Source organism: Vulpes vulpes, chromosome 9, assembly GCF_048418805.1.
Source record: "Vulpes vulpes isolate BD-2025 chromosome 9, VulVul3, whole genome shotgun sequence".
NCBI classification, from domain to species: Eukaryota; Metazoa; Chordata; class Mammalia; order Carnivora; family Canidae; genus Vulpes; species Vulpes vulpes.
This window is the reverse complement of record NC_132788.1, coordinates 23,621,878-23,634,546: the sequence shown is the minus strand read 5'-3', so window position 1 is coordinate 23,634,546 and position 12,669 is coordinate 23,621,878. Positions and strand designations below refer to the sequence as shown.

Here is a 12,669-nt window from a genome sequence, read left to right as displayed (position 1 = left end):
AGTTTCTTTTCCATTTGTTCAAGAATGGCTCTCCCTTGGCTTAGAGATAAGAATACTATTTGGAATATTATATTCCAAATTTAGGCCTAGGTTTTAGTTGGGATGCAGATTAGCTTGCCTTAACAGAGACCCAAAGATACTATATATGAAACAAGATACTTTTTTTTAAATTGAAGCATAGTTGACATACAATGTTACATGAGTTTCAGACCTACCAGTTAACAAACCTAGTTATGCTCACAAGTGTACCACCATCTGTCACCTGTAATACTATTACAGTACCATTGACTATATTCTCCATGTTATGTCTTTTATCCTTATGACTTATTCATTCCATCCCTAGAAGTCTGTGCCTTCCACTCCCCCTCACCCATTTTGCCCATCACCCACCTTTCTCCTCTCACAACCATCAGTTTGTTCTCTGCATTTATGCATATCTAAAACAAGACAATTTTGGTTTTTTTTTTTTCTGGTCCAGAGGTAAGTGGTTCAAGACTGGTAGGTCAGTGCTTCTATCCTTATACATAACCTCCATCCCAGAACCTGCCATCACATCTGTATCTTAGCCCAGCAAAATGGTAGAAAGGGAAGGGGTATACATCTCAGTGCTCCTGAGATGTATAGCACTATTCATTCCATTGACGTGATTAGTGGCATAACCGCATCTAACTAGAAGGTGGGAGATAAAGTTCTCTAGCTGGACAACCACGTTTCCAGCTAATACTCAACAGTTCTAGTAATAAAAGGAGATGAGAATGTAAATTGGTGGACAACTCTGTCAGAGTCCACTCCTCTGATCCCCCAGATTTTTATATATGCCCATCTTCTAACAGAACACACCCTATTCCAAAGGAAGAAGCACTAAATTTCTAAGTAGTTATTGTAGCTGGCTCTTACATCCATGGTTTGAAGATGTGCAGTCCTTTACAAGTCTGGATATCGTTCTTCATGACACAGTGACCTACTAAGAAAAGATGAGGTATGTGCTCTCCTCTCCCACATACCTGATGAGGTAGAAATTTGAAAAATTTTTTGGAAAAAGAATGGGGGAAAAGTAGTCACTGGTCCAAAGCCTAGCAAAATGTTGCAAAAGAGAAACTTTACAGATTACCCAAGTGGTGAAGTAAATTCTTGGTTAGACCCCATTTCTGCTTTCCAGAAGGAATTCATCTGCTTGCTGCATTTGAAGTTACTGGCTTTACCCTCTGGAAGGTTCTTCTCCATGATCCTCCATAATTGTATCTGAAGAGTATGTTAACAAGCATGCCTTCCTGGAAGGCTGCACATCTTTTTGTTCCCAGTTTCTTACTGGTGCAGCTTCGAGGAACTATGCATTACTTCAGGGTCAAATGCATAGAGGTATCAGCAAGCTAGACTTGTAGTTTTTTGTCAATTCCACTTGGAAAGAAACTGGAATTATTTCTGGTTTATTCGTTCTTTTACAATTCCTTGTACAAATAACCACAGCTAAAGACCTCAACTAGTCATATTTCTTATGCCTAATTACTCTTCATTTTTATGTACTAGGCTCTGTTTGTCCCATCTATCCTGTATCTATTAACTTAATTACAGTGCCCTTGCAGCCAGCAAAAACAGCAGGTTTGGTTGGAAAGGCATTCCCCTTAATATGATCTTCACTGCTTGCCTTCCATACTTGGCTTCCATCATCTGGCAGACTACACTTTGCTAATGGCCTTTGAGAAGGGCTTTGGGTTGCAGTTTTATCTTCTGCTATTGGGAGTATAATGACTTTTGGCTTATCAAAATTAGAAGGCCCTAAATAGCCACCCTCAATCAGTTTGTATTGCAGACTGCAGGCAGAGAACTCCAATCTTAGCTGAGCTGTATTTCCCTTCATCTCTTAAAATGGCTAGCTTCTACCTGAGTTCATCTTCAGCAAAAGACTTTGCTGAAGGAGGCAGGCAACAGCAATACTCTCTCATTGGTCAGAGAATCATCCTTCTGACCATTTTCCCTATAGTTACAAATTTAAAGAGCATGTGTTTGGCCTTCCAAGGTATTGAGTTAGCAATTTTATCAAATGTTTTATGGCAGCCTAAGAAGGATCACCAGCTTTTCAGCCTGTACTATCTGTGTCCTTGTCTGCTGCCTGCTGTTAAACAAATGCCATATAGCTTAGGTTAATATTATGAAATCTGCAGAAAAATTGCTAGAATTAATATGTTGGTTTAGCAACACTTTAGGATACTAGACCTATATACAAACATTTATTGTGCTACTATATATGAGAGAAAAAATGGAAATTGAAGTTTTAAAAACATCATTTAAAATAGCATCCGAGGGCAGCCTGGGTGGCTCAGCGGTTTGGCGCCACCTTCAGCCCAGGGTGTGATCCTGAAGCCCCGGGATCGAGTTCCATGTCAGGCTCCCTGCATGGAGCCTGCTTCTCCCTCTGCCTCTCTCTCTCATTCTCTCTCTCTCTCTCTCTCTCTGTGTGTGTGTGTGTGTGTGTGTGCCTCTCATGAATAAATAAATAAAATTTTTAAAAAATAAAATACCATCCAAAAAAATATTAAGTATTTAGAGATAAACCTAACTAAAGATGTGCTAGACCTGTACATCAAAACCCACAAAACAATGCTAAGAGAAATCTTAAAAGATCTAAATAAATGCAGAGATATACCATGTTCATGGATCAGAAGGCTCAGCATCTAAATATTGTTAAAATGCATTTCTCCCAAAATTGATGCATAGTTTTGATTAAACCCTGATGAAAATCTCACAGATATTTTTCTAGCAATTGCCAAGCTGATTATAAAACTCAAGTGCAAATGCAAAGGACCTAGAGTAGCCAAAAACTGAGGAGTCCACCTCCAGGCCAAAATCCTACATGTCATCTTTTAGGCCCAATCATAAGCAATTACAAAAGCTTTCCCCAAAGGGTCTCATAAGGGAAAGCTGCCCTCCTCACACTTGGTGCTATTAGGAGTATAGCACAGGCAATTAATGAACTGCAGTCTCTTGGAGGGAATTGCAATCAGACTTAGGCCTCACCCTACAAAAGCCACAGTCATAATCATATCTGCATTTCTAGCTCAGGCATCTCCATTTGAAAGACTTTTTGAGAGGTTTCTTCCTCTCCACACCCTACCCACCCCCCACCCCCCCCCACCCCCGTATAAAAGGAAACTTTTGTTCAGTGCTCTTCAGCAGAGAGATAATTTCCCCCACTTGTCCTGCATGTCATCTCACTGACCCTTGTACCCAATGTTATTCCATGGGAAAAAAAATGGAACAGGAGCCAGCATTTTCCATTTTGGCCTCTTACCTACAGTATTACAGTAAATGAGTAAAGATTTGATTGTTACTTTCAATTTTGTTATCCTAATTGACCATCCCAACACCTGACATTTAGGCACAAAAAATATGAAAAAGAACAAAGCTAGAAGACTTTCACTACCTGACTTGAAGACTTATTACAAGCTACAATAGCCAGGTAAGTGTGATATTGGCCACAAGAGGCAAATCAATTAATAGAACAAAATAGAGAGTCTCAAAATAAATGTACATATATACATTAGATTAATTTTCAGTCAAGGTGCAAAGGTTGTGACTTCTGAATGTTTAAAAGAAAACATAGAAGAAAACCTTTATGACCTTAGAGTAGGCAAAAATTTTTTAGATATGACACAAAATGTGTGCTTCATAAAAAGAAAACTGATCAATTACATTTTTATCAAAACTAAGAACTCTGTTCTTCACAAGATACTCTTAAGGGAATAAAAATATAGCTCCAGGTGGCCAGAAAATATTCACAAATCATATATATATATATATATATATATATATATATCATAAAATATCAAAAATATTTATCATATTTTTCAATATATATCATAAAATGTCAAAATAAAATAAAATATCAAAAATATCATAAAATATCAAAAATATTTACAAATCACACATATATATATATCCCTCAATATATAACCCTCAAAATTTAATAATAAGAAATAGCACATTTTAAATGAGCAAAATGAGCAAAAACAGACACTTCAAGTAAGATAAATGGATTGCAAACATGCACATTTAAAAAAAACTCAGCAACATTAGTCATTAGGGAAATGCAAATAAAAACCACAATAAAATGCCACTACACACTCACCAGAATGGCTATAATTTAAAAAGACTGACCAGGGCAGCCTCGGTGGCTTAGTGTTTTAGTGCTGCTGTCAACCGGGGGTGTGATCCTGGGGACCCGGGATCGAGTCCCACATTGGGCTCCCTGCATGGAGCCTGCTTCTCCCTCTGCCTGTGTCTCTGCCTCTCTCTCTCTCCCTCTCTCTCTCTCTGTCTCTCATGAATAAATAAAATATTTTTTAATTAAAAAAATAAAATAGGGATCCCTGGGTGGCGCAGAGGTTTGGCGCCTGCCTTTGGCCCAGGGCGCGATCCTGGAGACCCGGGATCGAATCCCACGTCAGGCTCCCGGTGCATGGAGCCTGCTTCTCCCTCTGCCTGTATCTCTGCCTCTCTCTCTCTCTCTCTCTCTGTGACTATCATAAATAAATAAAAATTTAAAAAAAAAGAATTTAAAATAAAATAAAATAAAATAAAAGACTGACCATATCAAGTGTTGATGAGGATGTGGAGGAACTGGAACTCTCATACACTGTGGTAATGATCCAAGATTATATAATCACTTTGGAAAACAGTTTATCAGTTTCTTAAGTTGTTAACCCCTCACCCACCATATGATCCAACTATTTCATATAAAAGCATGGGTCCCATTCGGCATAGACCACTGCGCAGACCGCATCACTCCTCTCTCCAGCTTGCTCATGCACCTCACTCTGCTTCCTCTGCAACAATGTCTGACAAACCCGATATGGCTGGGATTGAGAAATTCCATAAGTCGAAATTGAAGAAGACAGAAATGCAAGAGAAAAATTCACTGCCTTCAAAATAAACTATTGAACAGGAGAAACAAGCAGGTGAATGGTAATGAGGCCTGGGCTGCCATATGCACTGTACATTCTACAAGCACTGCCTTCTCTCTTTTTTTAATTGGAGTTCAATTTGCCAACATCAAGCACTGCCTTCTTATTTTACTTTTTAGCTGTTTAACTTTGTAAGATGCAAAGGGATTGGATCAAGTTTAAATGACTGTGCTGCCCCTTTTTACATCAAAGAACTGAGAACTACTGACAACGAAGGTGCCTCCCTTTCCCATCTGCCTGTCGGACTGGCAAGGAAGGAAAATAACTTGCATGTTGGTGAAGGAAGAAGCTGGGTGGGAGGACAGTGAGATCTAGAGTAAAAACCAAGCTGGCCCAAGGTGTCCTGCAGGCTGTTAAAATGCAGTTTAATCAGAGTGCCATTTTTGGTTCAAGTGATTTTAATTATTGGAATGCACAATTTTTTGAATATGCAAATAAAGTTTTTAAACCTGAAAAAAAATGAAAGCATGTGTGCATATAGTCTTATAGCAGTCTTATTGTAATAGGCAAACACTGGAAACAACCCAAATGACCATCAACAGGTGAATGGGTAAACCAATTGTGGTATATCCTTACAATGGAATGCTACTCATCAATAAAAGGGAATGAATGATACCCTCAACAACACGGAAAATTTCAATATACTAAGTGAAAGGAATCAAACTAAAAAAAAGGGGGGGGAGGAGTAAAAATTGTATGATTCCAATTATTTAAAATCCAAGAAAATGCAAACTAGTCTGTAGTAACAGAAAGCAGATCTGTGGTTGCTTGAGAATGCAGGTAAGGGATGGGAGGTGGGATAAAAAGGCTTACAGGAAAATATTGAGGACCATGGATATATTCATTAGCTTGATTGTGGTGATGGTTTCACAACTGTATCTTTATTTCAAAAACTGTTAAATTGAACTTTAAAAATTTTGTAAAGTGTGTTTCTGCTATGTGGGCAGAGTGAATACATTAATGTTTAAGCCCAGATCCACCTACATAACTGCCTCTTGCTCTTCAGAAAGCAGACCCAGAAGTCACGAGATACAGGCCAGTCAAGTTTTGTTAAAGAGAGTGTTGGAGATCAGGAGCATGGACTGTGATTAAGAGTCCACTGTGATAGACAGGGAACCAGAGTGAGCAATATAGAGTAATCTGAGGGCTCTCGAACCCTCCTACACAAGTTTACTCATTCTGTTTATACTGACTGCAATCCCTGCCTGATTCTCTCTGGTTTTCTGACTTTATTCTTCACCACCCAACTCAAGACTCATTTTCTCTGTGAACCTTCTCTGATTGCACAAGGAGATAGTGATTATTCATTCAGTCTGGGTTCTCCCATAAAACTCACTATTTATATCATTCAGGTAGCACATTGCATGTACTTAATAATTATCGGAAAAGATATATAAGTTACTGTGAAGGTACATGTGAAACATGTACATAAATTCTTTTTTCTTCAACCTCTAAAAAGTGAACTAATTCCCCTCTTTTTACATTTTGGTTGAACTTAGTGTTTGCTTCAAATGGATAGAATAAGACAGAAGTGATGATGCATGTAACTTCTGAGACTAAATCATAAAAGGCAGCACAGCTTCCTTCTTGCTCACTTTTGGATCACTCCCTATAGGGGAAGCCAGCTGTCATATAATGAAGATCTTTAATCAGCCCTATGAAGAAGTTCACCTGGTGAATTGAGTTCTTCTACCAACAGCAGGTGAGTAAGCAATCTTGGAATCAAATTCTTCAGCCCTGATCAAGCTTTCAGATGACATCTTGTCTGCAACCTCATAAGAGACCTGAGCCAGAACCACCCAGCTAACATTCCTCCAAATTCCTGACCCACAAAGGCCATAAGATGAAAAATATTTGTTTGGTTTTTTTTAACTGTTTTTTAAAGTCATGGTGAGATAAAGAGACAATATTCTTGAAAACCAGGCTTATCAGAATTACAAGGCTTTTCTTGGGCACCTCCGTGGCTCAGTGGTTGACTGCCTTCCGCTCAGATTGTGATCCCGGGGTCCTGGGATCAAGTCTGGCAAGGACCTTCCTACAGGGAGCCTGCTTCCTCCCTCTGCCTGTGTCTCTGCTGCTCTCTGTGTGTCTCTCATGAATGGATAAATAAAATCTTTTTTAAAAATAAAGGGCTTTTCTTAACTGATTTTACATAATAAGAACCAAAGCATACAGGACTGGTCATAAAATAAACCCTAGGGGCACCCGGATGGCTCAGATGACTGAGGGTCTGCCTTCAGCTTAAGTCATGATCTCAGGATCCTGGGATCAAACCTCACATCTAGCTCCCAGCTCAGCGGGGAGCCTGCTTCTCCCTCTGCCTCTCCCATGCTCATAATTAATTTTTTTAAAAATTGAAAGTCGTGGTCTAGAGAGACTATAAATCTCTCAGAAGAGTCTTGCATTTGGCAAGGCTTACAATGTGGTATGCATGCAAAGTTGGAGCAACAGAGCTGAAGGCAGCCTCACAGGATCCTACACAACTGTGTTGACTATAGAAAAGTAGGAGGGCACTCCCAGGTCTCCTAAGAGGGTTAGGGATATGGAAGGTCTAACAGAACCAATGACCCCAACAAAGCCTGGAGCTGGAGCAAGGAGACCCAAGCCCTGAGGCCTTGTGACGAGATGCAAAAACAAAGTCCTCACAAACAGGAGCCAGCACTATATCCAAAGGATGGAGCAAAAGTTGCTCGGTGTCAGCAGTGTAGGAACTCAGTGGCCAGGAGTCCTCAGTATATCTGTACACCAATGCAGACATACTGAGGACAGAGGCCAAAGCTGAGAATCATCTCAACAGGAGGCCATTAGACCAGGAGGACATATAATTTCTCCCAGTACCCAGATGCCATCTTGAAAAGGAGAAAGGTATAAGAAAAACCCCGGAGAGAATCCCAAAGAACTGAGCAGTTACCCAAATAGGCAATTTAAAACTAAAAACCACAAAAAAAAGACACTTTTACTTGGCAAGATCAAGTGTTTTTCTCCATTAGGAATGATGAGAGAGCAAGATGAAATCAGTTCTAGAAAACAGGACAATTAACATTTCTCTTACATCTGAGTTATGTTGTTTAAATTTTGCTGTCATTACATGTGATCTATCAAAGCATAGATACCTTCTGTTAAAAAATAAAATAATAAAATAAAATAAAATAAAATAAAATAAAATAAAATGATACCTTCTGTAGAAGAGGTATTTACCCTGGCTAAAAGTAAGGGATATTCTCTATTTCTTAGGATATCTTGCAAACAAATGAAATATTATATGGTAACAGTCTATAACAAAAGGGCAGAATTAGAGGGGAAAAAGCTAATGTAATAATTTTTTCATAATACTAAATATATTCAAGTTAAAAAGTTATCTTTTGTTCTAAAATAATACACTTATGACTTTTCTGGTGTTAGAACATCCTTCCTTCAAACATTGTAATGAGAGAGCAGTTGTTCTTTTATGACCCTTATTTGGCAAAGTTGAAAATGGACAAAGTATGCTGGCTTCCAAAATGTTTGGTCCAATTTTACTGGTGCTTGAAATGCATGTGTGGAACTCACTGAGATAATGTGTGTGATGGCCCCGGCACAGAATAGGGTTCCATCAACACAAGCTCCCTTCCCCCCTCATCCAGTCATTACCATCCAACCTCCCAACCCCATCCTGTTTCTTAACAAGGAGCTGTTGCTCTTTTTCCCACAGGCTCTGTCTCATTCTCCTTCTCAGCTTTCCTAACTGCACACTATTTTAAGCCACCTTTCCCCAGGTGGACTAGAAATGATATAAAAGATTTGATTAAGGGATGAGAGAGAAGTCCAAGTGTCCCTTCCCATCCTCCTACCCTTGCATGAATGTGGGGATGAAATCCAAGAAACATCCACATGGATGCAGAAGAATCTGAGAATTTGGGGACTAGTGTTCAACAAAGAAGAGGGTGAGAAAAAGACCTGTCCAGAGGATTATATAAAATTGTGTCACTACTAAATTTCTAAGGGCTATCATATTACATTGTATACATCACTGACAAAATGAGCCTAATTACATAGGAAACCTTTTTATAAGCTTAGAAACTTCAGTGTCAAGTTATTTTGTCAATTAATTTTCTTTTATAAACCATCTATGTGCCAGGGATACTAAAGAAACAAAAACAAAAACAAAAACACAATCAGAAAGAAAAACATACTCCCTGAAAAGTCAGGTAATACATAAAGACATTTCATTTCGTAAGAACTGGGAAATCAATCGTTATGTAAGGAAGATGTATGCCATTAACTAAATTATAGAGAACATACCTGCTTCTCGGTTACAAATGTTAAATGATTTTTTTTTTTGATGTGTTGCTTCAAGTGTACTTTTTGTATTGCCTCTACATGCGGATTCTGCTGAACATCATTCAGTTAGTAAATACTATTGAACTCATGTCAGATGCAAGGCACCAACTGGATGGCACACAACATCAGAGAGTAAGGCCTCTGTGCTCTCCAAGGGTGCACAGTGTGGTAGGGAGACATCTCGTGCCCAGCCAGCCACAGGACCACACAAGGCAGACCAAAGGGTACTCAGCAGCATAGCCCAGGACAAAGAGCTATGGAGGCTTTCAGGAGACAAAATCAGACCCTCAGCTTCTGAAGTTGCAGGTCATAGATAGGATGGGCCATGCACCAGGACTATTCTAGGTAGAGAAGATGAAGTCAAGGACAGCTTGTACAAAAAGGCAAGGCTTTGTCGCCTCCAAAAGACATGTTAGCCCTTACGTGTATTCTCTATTAAACCCCCAAATAACTGAGGGGACCCTCAGGCAAACTCAAACTGAGATAAGACATTTTTGGCTTTTTCATAAAAATCCACTTAACTAGGTATAGACACCCTTATAAATGAATAAATAGAAAGCTTAATGTGACACTCTACGTTTGCATACTTAAAACCATGTGGCCTTATTTATGGACTATTTGTAGAGGATACAAAACTATCTTAAGCATTTCAACTAATTGCATGGATTATTTCATTGAGTTTTAAGAGGAAAATAGATATAACATTAATAACAATACTTAATATTTGTTGAGCACTTTTTAACCTCCAGTCACCATTTAGGAGCTTTACATGCACTGTTTCTAACCTTCACTCTGACCTGTCTTCACAAGGTTTTTTAAATTTTTATTTTTTTATTTGAGAGAGAGAAAGAGCCTGAGGACAGGACTGCGGGGCAGAGAGAGAGAGGAAAATCTTAAGCAGACCCCTCGCTGAGCGTAGAGCCTGGAGTCTGAAGCCAGGAGTGTGGAGTGTGGAACCCAGAAGGGGGAGCCCATCTCACAACCCTGAGATCTCAGCCTGAGCCCAAACCAAGAGTCCATTGATTAACCAACTGTGCCACCCAGATACCACCTGTTTTCATGGTTTTATATGTAAAGAAACTCAACCAGAGCTGCTAAGAAGAATCTGGATTCAAACCTGAGTTTTCTTAACTCTCAGGTTTCAAGATCGTTTCCCTTATTCCTGTGTGTGTGTCCTTAAACTTTTTTTAATCAATTTTTTTTTCATCATGATAAGTGCACTCTATAATCCCTATCACCTTTGTCACCCATCCCCCCCCCCTCTGGTAACCATCAGTTTGTTCTCTAAGAACATGTTTCTTGGTTTCTCTCTCTCTCTTTTCCCCTTTTGTTTCTTAAATTCCACGTATGAGTGAGATCTCATATGGTATTTCAATTTCTCTGACTTATTTTGCTTAGCATAATCCTCTCTAGCTCCATCCATGTTGCAAATGTCAAGATTTTATTCTTTCTTATGGGTAATATTCCATTGTGTGTGTATACCATATCTCCTTTATTCATTCATCTATTAATGTACACTTATGCTGCTTCCATAGTTTGGCTATTGTAAATAATGCTACAAATAAACATACAGGTGCATGTATTCCTTTGAATCAGTGTTTTCGTATTTTGGAGGAGGAAACCTAGTAACTGTGATAACTGAGTCATAGAGTAGTTCTATTTTAAAATTTTTGAAGGATGCCTGGGTGGTTCAGTGATTGCACATCTGCCTTCAGCTCAGAGCATGATCCCAAGGTCAAGGATTGAGTCCCACATCAGGGTTCTTGCAGGGCTCCTGTTTCTCCCTCTGCCTGTGTCTCTGCCTTTATGAGTGTGTCTCTCTCATGAATAAATAAATAAAATATTTTTAAAAAAATTTTAGGAACTCCATCCTGTTTTTCACAGTGTCTGCATCCCTTTGCATTCCCACCAACAGTGTGCAAGGGTTCCTTCTCCTCCTTAACCTTGCCAATACCTGTTGTTTCTTGTGTATTTGATTTTAGCCATTCTGATAGGTGTGAAGTGATATCTCATTATAGTTTTGATTTGCATTTCCCTGATGATGAGTGATGTTGAGCATCTTTTCATGTGCCTTTTGGCCACCTGTATGTCTTCTTTGGACACAAGAAATGTTTAGGGGTGGTAGATATGTCTATTACCTCAGTTCTGGTGATGGTTTCATAGGTGATTACATATGTCCAGACCCATCAGATTTATCTATTAAATATGTGCAACTTTTTGCATATCAATTATTTCTCAGGAAAGCTGGTAAACAAATAAATTAATATACAAAAAAAACATTCTACTTGAATCTTTTGGGGGCCTCTGTGGCATGTGTGTATGTGTGTACATGAGTGTATATGAAGGAGTTTAATTTATATACTAACTAGAGAACACTTAGCTAAGAAAATAAGAGCTAAGTCCTATTTGCATGGAGAACCATTCACCCAGGACACACACAAGGGAAAGGGTAAGAAAGGACTTTTGGAGGGACTTATGCAATTGGCTCAAGAGATGCTATGAGTGATTCATGTATTTCTTCTTCACATATTGGCTGAATGTTTGTTACGCCCTTGACATTGAATAGTCAGTTGAGATCCAATAAAAAGTGAACACAATCCCTGCCTTCCTAAAACTTACTGTCTACTGGAGAAGACAGATTTCAAATGATCACACAAACAGATGTTTATAATAATCATAACTAATATTTATTGAGGGCTTCCTCCGTGTCAGACATGATTTCAGGCACTTTTCCTACATTAACTTATTTAATCATTGCCAAGAAAAACTGGAACAAAACCAAAAGACCTGTAAGCTACATGCTGCTATTATTACCCCCATCTGTATATCCAATAAAACCTGTGGAGGAAAGGTTTGTGGGTGAAATGAGGTCATTCTCTGGGGGGACTAACCTAGCCTGGCAGTCGAGGAAGGCTGAGAAAAGACTATCCAGGCTGCCTTACCTTCCAAGGTGGGCAGGGTATTTCACAAGCAGTAGGGGTGGGGAGTGCTGAGAGTATATTGGTCTGGGACACTGGTGAATTCTTAGTGGTAGACAAGAGAGTGGAAAATGGACATTTATTGATTACATACTGCTTCCTATATGCCAGAGTCTGTGCACTGCTGAAACCTATTCCTGAATCATATTCTGACATGACTTGAAGGTTCTGATTCTGAGTTCCTTAAAGAGGAGGGGTTCAGAGATGAAGTACATCAGGCTACCCATAGGGGTACCTAATTAAAACGAGGTGACCCCTGAACCCTAGGGAGTAGCAACAGCATGGGGTTGGCAGTGTCAGATGCTCTGATGGTGGCAGCACGAGAGTGGCATCTGTGGTGGCAGTGGGGGGACACCAGTGACAGCTGAGACAAGCTCACAAGTCACCTGGGATGCTGCCAGAGTAAAAAC

General features: G+C 39.3%; 1 pseudogene; it reads left to right on the top strand.

The window, feature by feature from the left end:
• Positions 1–4,715: 4,715 nt before the first annotated feature.
• Positions 4,716–5,400, top strand: LOC140594052 (thymosin beta-4-like; annotated as a pseudogene).
• The last annotated feature ends 7,269 nt before the right edge of the window (positions 5,401–12,669 follow it).